Here is an 8,880-nt window from a genome sequence, read left to right on the forward strand (position 1 = left end):
GCAGTTTTCCAACGATTCATCTTACTATTAATAATGTCAGAGAATTTTAGGCCCTTGAATTAAATAATGATAAATAGAAAGCACTGAGTGAGCTGAAGCAGCGCTGTTTATTTCGGTGTGAAGCTCTGTCAGCTCTGATAAATCGGATCCCTGAAATAGTTTATAAAATACTGAATTGATGTGGCAGTCAGCGAGGGAGAGAATTAATGTTACGAAATAGGCCTGCAACCCAGATTTGATGAAAGTCAAGGAAAGCCTTTCATATGAGTTTTGTGTCTGAGCAGGAAATGGTTGCAGAGAGAGGTGAGAGGGTTGAACAGGGAACTAATATGCTCCTCTAATCTCTGTGGGCGTCGGGTCGAGAGATCCGCTGAAAAAAGCCAGATGGGATCACAACACTGTAGTGCGAGGCTCCTGCCTTATCTTGTCTACTATAGAACTATAGAAAAAGAAGAAACGGGGATAACAATGTTGGATAAAAAAATATATATTTATATGAAGAAGTTGTTGGAATTTAACAAATTTGCCCACAGATGTTGCAGCTGAGCTGAAGATCTGCACAAATGTAGGTTGGCAAAGCTGGTCCCATCATAAGTATAGGGCATGTAACGGGTGCAGTGACAACAAATTTCCTTCTTCTAAGTGAATGGAAATGGTTTGCGCGAAAATACACCCTACCCCGAAAATAAGCCCTAGCTGGATTATCGGGGTGGGCTGCAATATAAGCCCTGCCCCGAAAATAAGACCTAGACCAGTGGTCTCCAACCTGCGGACCTCCAGATGTTGCAAATGTTTGCAACATCTGGAGGTACGCAGGTTGAAGACCACTGACCTAGACAATGCCCGGGCTGCAAATATTAAAAAACAAACTTTAACTTACCTTCATCCTCCGTTCCCCCGTTGCTAAGGAACCAGCCTCGCTGTCCTCCGCTGTTCTTGCAGCTTCCTGGTGTTGGGACGTCACAGAGCCTTCAGCCTATCACCGACCGCAGCGATGTCCCACCTAGGCCGATGATAGGCTGAGCCCACTGTGATGTAAGAAGCAGGCCGGCTTCTTACATGACAGTCGGCTCAGCCTATCATCGGCCGAGGCGGGACATCGCTGCGGCCGGTGATAGGCTGAAGGCTCTGTGACGTCCCAACACCAGGAAGCAGCAAGAACAGCAGAGGGACCATGAGGCCGGTTCCTTAGCAATGGGGGAATGGAGGATGGAGGTAAGTTAAAGTTTGTTTTTTAATATTTGTAGCCTGGGCACAGGAATACAAAGTACAGCACAGTGGCTGATAATTATTTTGGCAGGGGGGGAGAGAAGCTGCGCTAGCGGGTGACATACGATTAGTCCCCCAATGTGGGGTGCAGCGCTGGTCTGATAAGCCGGCGGGGGTGGGTTGGGGTTGTGCTCTGGCACGTTGGGGGGCAGAGCTGCGCCCATCACATGATGATAATGGGGGAGCTGTAAATACCGTTAAATACTGTTAAATACCGTGGAACCGCCATGTTGTTCAATGTACATACCACAAATATATAGCCCTACCCTGTAAATAAGCCCTAGTGTGTTTTTTGTGAATAAAATTAATATAAGACCCGGTCTTATTTTCGTAGAAACACGGTAGACATTTGTGTGTAATATGGTGCCACCCAGAGACGTAAGTTATAGCTTCTGGGCCCCGATGCAGCATATGCAACAGGGCTCCATGTGCCAGTTACAATACTCGTCTCTTAGGGGGCAGATGTGCTTTGGGCCCCCCTTAGGCATCAGGGCCCTGATGCGACTTCTACCTCTGCACCCCTGTAGCTATGCCCCTGATACCACCTGTGTCTGGATGGTGGAAAAGGAAACGGTGGAAGCCACTTGTGCTCTTCAGTCTATCAAATGATCCTCTCTATTGCTGGTCTGTCTGGAGCCTGTTTAGTATGTGTGTGTGCCCTCACATAACCACTGCTCCCAACACCTCCTAATAGCTTGGTGAGAGTAACCTAGATGGTGGGATTTTGTCAAATTGACCATTCTGCTTCTCTTTTGTAGTTTGTCAACTGAGCAATTCAAGTGTGTTGTAGAGACATGTCTAGGTGTCAGCGATCTCTCACCAAGAGGTTGACCCAGAAGTATCCTTTGAGAGCCTTTTTATAGGTTTTGTTTTGCCTTTTTACAGGTACTTGTCATCAAACCATACTGTATTTTCTAAACTAACTCAGATTATATTTCCTAACTACTCCTAACACCCCTCCTGCCCTTAACATTTTTTCCGAGCTTTAAAAAGCTGTGTATAAAACCTTTCCCCTTGCTTATGAGCTCCTCAGCAGGTGCAACGTCACTGAAGCCTGCAAGATCTGAGCCTTACCATGCCCTGCACACACTTCCTGAGTTTGGTCTCCTGCCAGGCCGGGAGAAGACCAAACTAATTGTTTGACTTGTGCAGGGAACAGAACAGAGACACCAAGTAGCAGTTTTTTTTAACATAAAGGGGGAGATTTATCAAAACCTGTGCAAAGGAAAATTGACCAGTTTCCCATAGCAACCAATCAGATAGCTTCTTTCATTTTGCTGAGGCCTTGTTAAAAATGAAAGAAGCGATCTGATTGGTTGCTATGGGCAACTGGTCAACTTTTCCCCTGGACAGGTTTTGATAAATTTCCCTCATAAACGTTGAGAATTTTAACAGCAAGTAAATAGCAAAGTGTCTTATAATTATATAAGAAACAATATAATAGAAGTTTGGTGAAAGGTACTCTTTAAATAAAAGGGGCTATTTCCAATCGGGGTTAGCATTTCCCTGCCTACCCTATATTCTGTGACCAGGTTTTAAATATAAAGTGGATGGATAAATGCATCTGCTAATTCAGAATGTAAATTTTTAAATACATTACTAGACAATTCTGGGAAGAGGGTAATTCCTCAGGTACCTATACACTAATATTAGCTGTCAGATAACTTCCGAACCCTCTATACACGAGTGTTTGCCTCAGCCTATTCCTAACACATTAAACACATGGATATAAATTAAAATACTACATACTTAGGTGCTAGGATCCTCCATCGCAGATTCTGAAAATGCAGGATAGAGTAGCCCAGCCCTGCATGCTATACTAATTTTTCCCGTAAAATGCACTATGACGGAAAAATAATTGTGTTGTGAACCTTTTCGTGTCAAGGAACAACCCTACAAGAGTAAACAGACTGCTCGGAGTAAACCAACCAAATAAAATCCAATTCACATATATATCTCAATAAATGTACAGACTTCATCCTTCAGGATACTTTGCCACACCACATTATCACTTTGTCTACATCTTCGATAAAACTTTATAGTATTTGATGTTCCATTCACTTTTTGTTTTCCTCTAGATTTTAGCCATGTTGCAAAATGAAGTGGCAAAGAGCAGAACAAACCTTAACCTTCCATTGATTTTTCAATGTAACTTTCGTGTTGAAGACGTGAACGAGACTGAAGAATTTAATAAGTTGCCCTTCTGGGAAAAAATTAGTGGAGAGGTCTTCAAGTTTAGCAGAATGGCACTTTTTTTTCTTAACAGTCAAATGTGTATTAAGACTAATTGATGAATAAAGTGCAAGTCTTGAATTGAGTAAGCATTATATATAAACAAAACTGAGAGTCAGTAAATTAAGTAAGTTCATGGGATTACAACATAATTAAAATATGTGGTATACATTGCTGTTACAAAGGCGCATCATGGACGCTGTCTGCCACAATCAAAGAAGACTAATGGTAGGGTCACAAGTAACAAATTTGCAGTATATTTTACGCTGCAGATCCACCGATGACTGACCCTATAATGTGCCTCCTGCTGTGCCTCCGTTGTCTGCTCGTAACACCAATCTGTCACTACGAGCAGACACACAGGGACCTGCGAGTAACCATGCGCATGCAAAGTGTACTCGGACATCGTGGCCGCTCTCGGCCTAGCTCAAGGACAAAGGGGGAGTGACCGTGATGTATGGGAGTACACTGTGTATGCGCGCAGGTCCCTGTGTGTCTGCTCGTAGCGGCGCATTACTGCCACAACCAGACAATGCAGGCACAGCAGGAGATACATTCTAGGGTTGGTCATTGGCAGATCCTCAGCGTAAAATACATGTGACCCTACCCTAAGAGTGCATTCACACCACGATTTTGGGATACAGCAGCCATACAGATCCAGTGGGAGAATTTAAAAACCATCTGCTGCCGTATCCCCGCCGCACCCCTGACGTACCACATGCATATCAATGAGTCAGAAGGAGTCAGATAGTGACTCCGGGTGGCTCATTATTAAACCGTATCAGTTTTTGTTGCTGGACTGAAACCGTGGACTGCGCCGGCTTCAGTCCGGCAACAAAAAAATGATACGGTTCAAAAATGATCTGTCTGGAGTCACTATCTGACTCCGTCCGGGGCATTGAAATAAATGGATTGCGGCTCGGGTCTGACAGGGATATGGCAGCAGGTTATTTTTAAATTCTCCTTCTGGATACCAAAATCGTGGTGATAATTAGGAATGACCGAATCAAATGTGATGAACCCGAATTAGTTACGAATTTCATGAAAAATTTGGTTCGCAATGAATCTGAATATCGCCTCAATTCGAGCGCACAAAATGCTTCATTAAACTCCATTTAGTGCCGTCCAGGCTCCAGAGCATCTAAGATGGCGGCTCCACATGTTAGGACATGGGGCAAGGAACTCTGTAAAGGCGGGAACACGGGTAGGTGGGATGACCTTGAATCACATGCAGCATGCAACCTAGCCAAAAGTACACAACTGCTGCTGTTGTAGACAAATACTGTTTTAAGTGTAGTGGAGCTTATTGTACTCCCCTCATAAGTGTATACCATGTACGTACATCTACGTGGTGAACCATTTTGTTCCTGTTATAGTCCTAAGGGCCTACTTACTGTGAAGGCCATCCAAAAGTACACACCTGCTGCCTTTGTAGACAAATACTGTTTTAAGTGTAGTGGAGCGTATTGTACTCCCCTCATAAGTGTATACCATGTACGTACATCTACGTGGTGTACAATTTTGTACCTGTTAAAGTCTTAAGGGCCTACTTGCTGTGAAAGCCCAGCCAAAAGTACACAACTGCTGTTGTTCTAGTTCAAATACTGTTCTAAGTGTATTGAAGCGTATTGTACTCCCCTCATATTCAAACTAATCATGGAAAGCAGAGAAGTGCCAGGAAATGTACAGAGGAGTGGCAGAGGCCTAAATTCATCAGGCGCAGGCAGAGGTCACGGCAGACTAGAGGCGAGTGGCAACAGGAGTTGCAGTGAGAGACCTGAGCTCCTGGTATCAGCTGGCGGTCGTGTCTCGACCAGCAACCCATCTGCCGTCATCGATCGGTCATCTACTTCATCACAAGTGACATCTGACACCCCCAGTCAACAGTTGATGGGTTCCTCAGACACAATCCTCAGTTGGCATGGCTCGAGAGCAGTCCCTCTCCTCCCATTGCCTCTGTCCTACGCTGTTCCCTCCCCCACAGAAGTATTGTATTCTGAGGGTTCAGCTCCACTATTGAGTGAGGATAATCTACTAGAGGACAGTCAGCAGCTACTGCCCAGCCAAGAGGAGACATCCGCTGCTTTCTCTGCTAGGCGGGCAAGTAGTGATGAGGAAAGTGGCGTGGGAGGTGGTGTTGCAAGCGTTCAGGCTGCTGAAGCAGACACTGTTGAGGAACCTGAGGAGGACATCAGTGACGTGCAGACACAACTCAATGATGATGAAGCCGATCGCACTTGGGAGCCGGGTGCAGAAGGGGCTTCATCATCATCAGGAGAAGGGGGTTGCAGGTTGCCCGTGAGGCAGCATCTGAGCCAGCAAGGTGGTAGTATGGTTGGCAGTCAGCATGGTGGCAGTAGTGGGAAGTCTGGAGCAAAACATGTCGGGGGTAGACCCCTGCTTTGCGGCAGCCTACCTGCCCGGGAGGTAGTTGAACAGGGGTCCCTGGAGTCGGCCGCAGTAGCATTTAGTCATTGCGGACTGTTGGGTGGAAAATCAGCTACTGCGTTGTGGCAGTTTTTCATCAAGTATCTGGAGGATGTTAACATGGCCACATGCAATTCAAAAAAAATATCTTTAATCTTTGCAATTGTGAGGCCCTATGGTCTCGCCAGGCTGCCACCACCTCCATGCTGTGTCATTCTGTCACCATATGGTCGTCTCTTGCTGCTGCCACCTCCAGGCTTGGTCATTCTGCCACATTTTGGTCTCCTCATGCTGGTGCCATCTCCAGGCAGTGTCATTGTGCCGCCATGTGGTCTCCTCATGCTGCTGGCACATTGCATAACAGTTTTTATGTGAATCTATTTAAAATCTTCAATTCAAATTTTAAAATATATCTTTATATTTTCAATTGTGAGGCCCTACGGTCTTGTCAGGTTGCTGCCACCTCCAGGCTTGGTCATTCTGCCACATTTGTGTCTCCTCATACTGGTGCCACCTCCAGGCTGTGTCATTGTGCCGCCACGTGGTCAACTCATGCTGCTGGCACATTACATACATTTTTTATGAGGGCCTATGGTCTTGTCAGGCTGCTGCCACCTCCAGGCTTGGTCATTCTGCCACATTTGTGTCTCCTCATACTGGTGCCACCTCCAGGCTGTGTCATTGTGCCGCCATGTGGTCAACTCATGTTGCTGGCACATTACATACATTTTTTTATGTTAATCTATTTAAAATCTTCAATTTAAATTTTAAAATATATATTTAATCTTTTCAATTGTGAGGTCCTATGGTCTTATCAGGCTTCTGCCACCTACAGGCTTGGTCATTCTGCCACTATATGGTCTCCTCTTGCTGCCACCAATTCCAGGCTGTGTCATTTTGCCACATTATGGTCTCCTTATGCTGCTGCCACCTCCAGGCAGTGTAATTGTGCCACAATATCATCTCCTTATGTTGTTGGCACCTTAAATTAAACTTTTAACATTTTAATCTATTTTAAATCTTCAATTTAAATTTTACAAAATATCTTTAATCTTTTCTAAAGAGACCACCACTTGAAAAGGGAGTGACTGCAGCACCAGCAACTTGGACAGGAGCACATTCAACTTCTGTGCCGTTGGATGAGTGGGCGCATACTGTTGTTTCTTGGACATGGCTTCGCCAATGGATTTCTGGCAGACCCTATGGTCTTGGCTGCTGCCACCTCTATGCTCTGTCATTGTGCCGCCATGTGATTCCTTGTTATATTGGGTTTTGTGGTCATACAGTGTTAGTTGAAAGTAAATGCTTCAGGCACCCGGGACATTAAACTTGTGAATCTAATCAAAATCTTAAAATTAAATAAAGAAAAAAATCGATGTAATCTTTTCAAGACTGAGGCCCTATGGTCTTCGACGTCATATATTACCTATGGAATTACCACAAGACTCCAATGAAACAGGTTGGAGCGATAGCAATGACCAATACCTTATTAAATTAAACATTTACACTTTCATGTGGGGTGAGAGGCAGGGGCTGGAACAGGAGGTAGCTCGCCTCGCAGAGAACCGCCAGCTCTATTTTAAGATACAAGTATGAGCTTTTTCATTACAGCTACTTCTATCTTTATGCACCCAATTATCCAACAGCACAGAAGCTGAATATGCTCCTGTCCAAGTTGCTGGTACTGGTTCTTTGCGGTGTGCGAGTGGCTGAAGTGCATGCAAAGGTTCCTTCCCATTGTTAGGATGTCTTGCAGATGGGGGAACACTTCAGGAACGGCTTGACAACCAGATTTAACACGTGTGCCATTCAGGGCGCATGTCTCAGGTTTCCTTGTCGCAGTGCAGACAAGATGTTCTTCCCGTTATCGGTCACCATGGTTCCCATTTCCAATTTTCGTGGAGTAAACCATGATTCGATTTCTTGATGAATGACTTTTAGCAGTTCCTCCCCTGTGTGACTCCCTTTGCCAAGGCAAACCATGTGAAGAACAGCGTGACACCGCCGTACCCTGCACACATGGTATGCTGGAGGGGCACTGAGACTTTTCCGTGGACACGGTGGAGGATGAGGAATCAGAGTCGCACACTATCACAGGACCAACGGCCTGAGAGTGTGGATGTGGAAGCGGCAAGACCTGTCCAACTTGCTGTTGTGGCTGTGCAGGAACCACATTCACCCAGTGGGCCATAAAGGACATGTATTGTCCCTGACCGTAGTTACAGCTCCACATGTCGGCGCTGCCATGCACTTTGGTACACACTGACAGGCTCAAGGACTGTCCCACTTTCTGTCCCACAAAATTCTGCAGGGATGAGACTGCCTTCTTCGCAAAAAAATGACAGCTTGGAACTCTCCTCTTCGGCTCGGCACAAGCCATCAGATTTCTGAAAGGTGCAGAGACCACCACTTGAAAAGGGAGTGACTGCAGCACCAGCAACTTGGACAGGAGCACATTCAACTTCTGTGCCGTTGGATGAGTGGGCGCATACTGTTGTCTCTTGGACATGGCTTCGCCAATGGATTTCTGGCAGAATGACTGACTCGAAGTAGGAGGAGCAGGAGCATCTGGAGTGACAGAAGATGGGTATGACACACAGCTCCCTTTGGCTGAGGTTGTGGAGCCTTGGCTGGCTGAAACAAGGAGCCGTGTGCCACTGATTGATGCAGCATGCTGAACCACCACGTCTGACCCACGATTCTCCCAGGCCGCTTTATGGTGATGCTGCATATGTTGACGCAGGGCCGTGGTGCCAACATTGGGACCCTGGCCATGCTTCACCTTCTGCCGACACATCTTGCATGGGGCCAGGTTAACATCCTCCGGATGCTTGATGAAGAACTGCCACACCAATGTGCTCCAGTATGCTTAAAACAGTATTTGTCTACAACACCAGCAGTACACACCAGTGCTGCAGCACACATTTGCTGTGTACTACACCCAAAATTGCA

The 8,880-nt window shown here is 45.9% G+C and overlaps 1 long non-coding RNA gene across 1 annotated transcript; it reads left to right on the plus strand.

The window, feature by feature from the left end:
- The first annotated feature begins 1,050 nt into the window (after window positions 1–1,050).
- Window positions 1,051–3,599, plus strand: LOC130272520 (uncharacterized). Its single transcript, XR_008843590.1, has 3 exons — window positions 1,051–1,215; window positions 2,028–2,154; window positions 3,348–3,599. It is a non-coding gene; the product is annotated as an uncharacterized LOC130272520 (long non-coding RNA).
- Window positions 3,600–8,880: the final 5,281 nt, after the last annotated feature.

This window comes from Hyla sarda, chromosome 5, assembly GCF_029499605.1.
Source record: "Hyla sarda isolate aHylSar1 chromosome 5, aHylSar1.hap1, whole genome shotgun sequence".
In the NCBI taxonomy this organism is placed as follows: Eukaryota; Metazoa; Chordata; class Amphibia; order Anura; family Hylidae; genus Hyla; species Hyla sarda.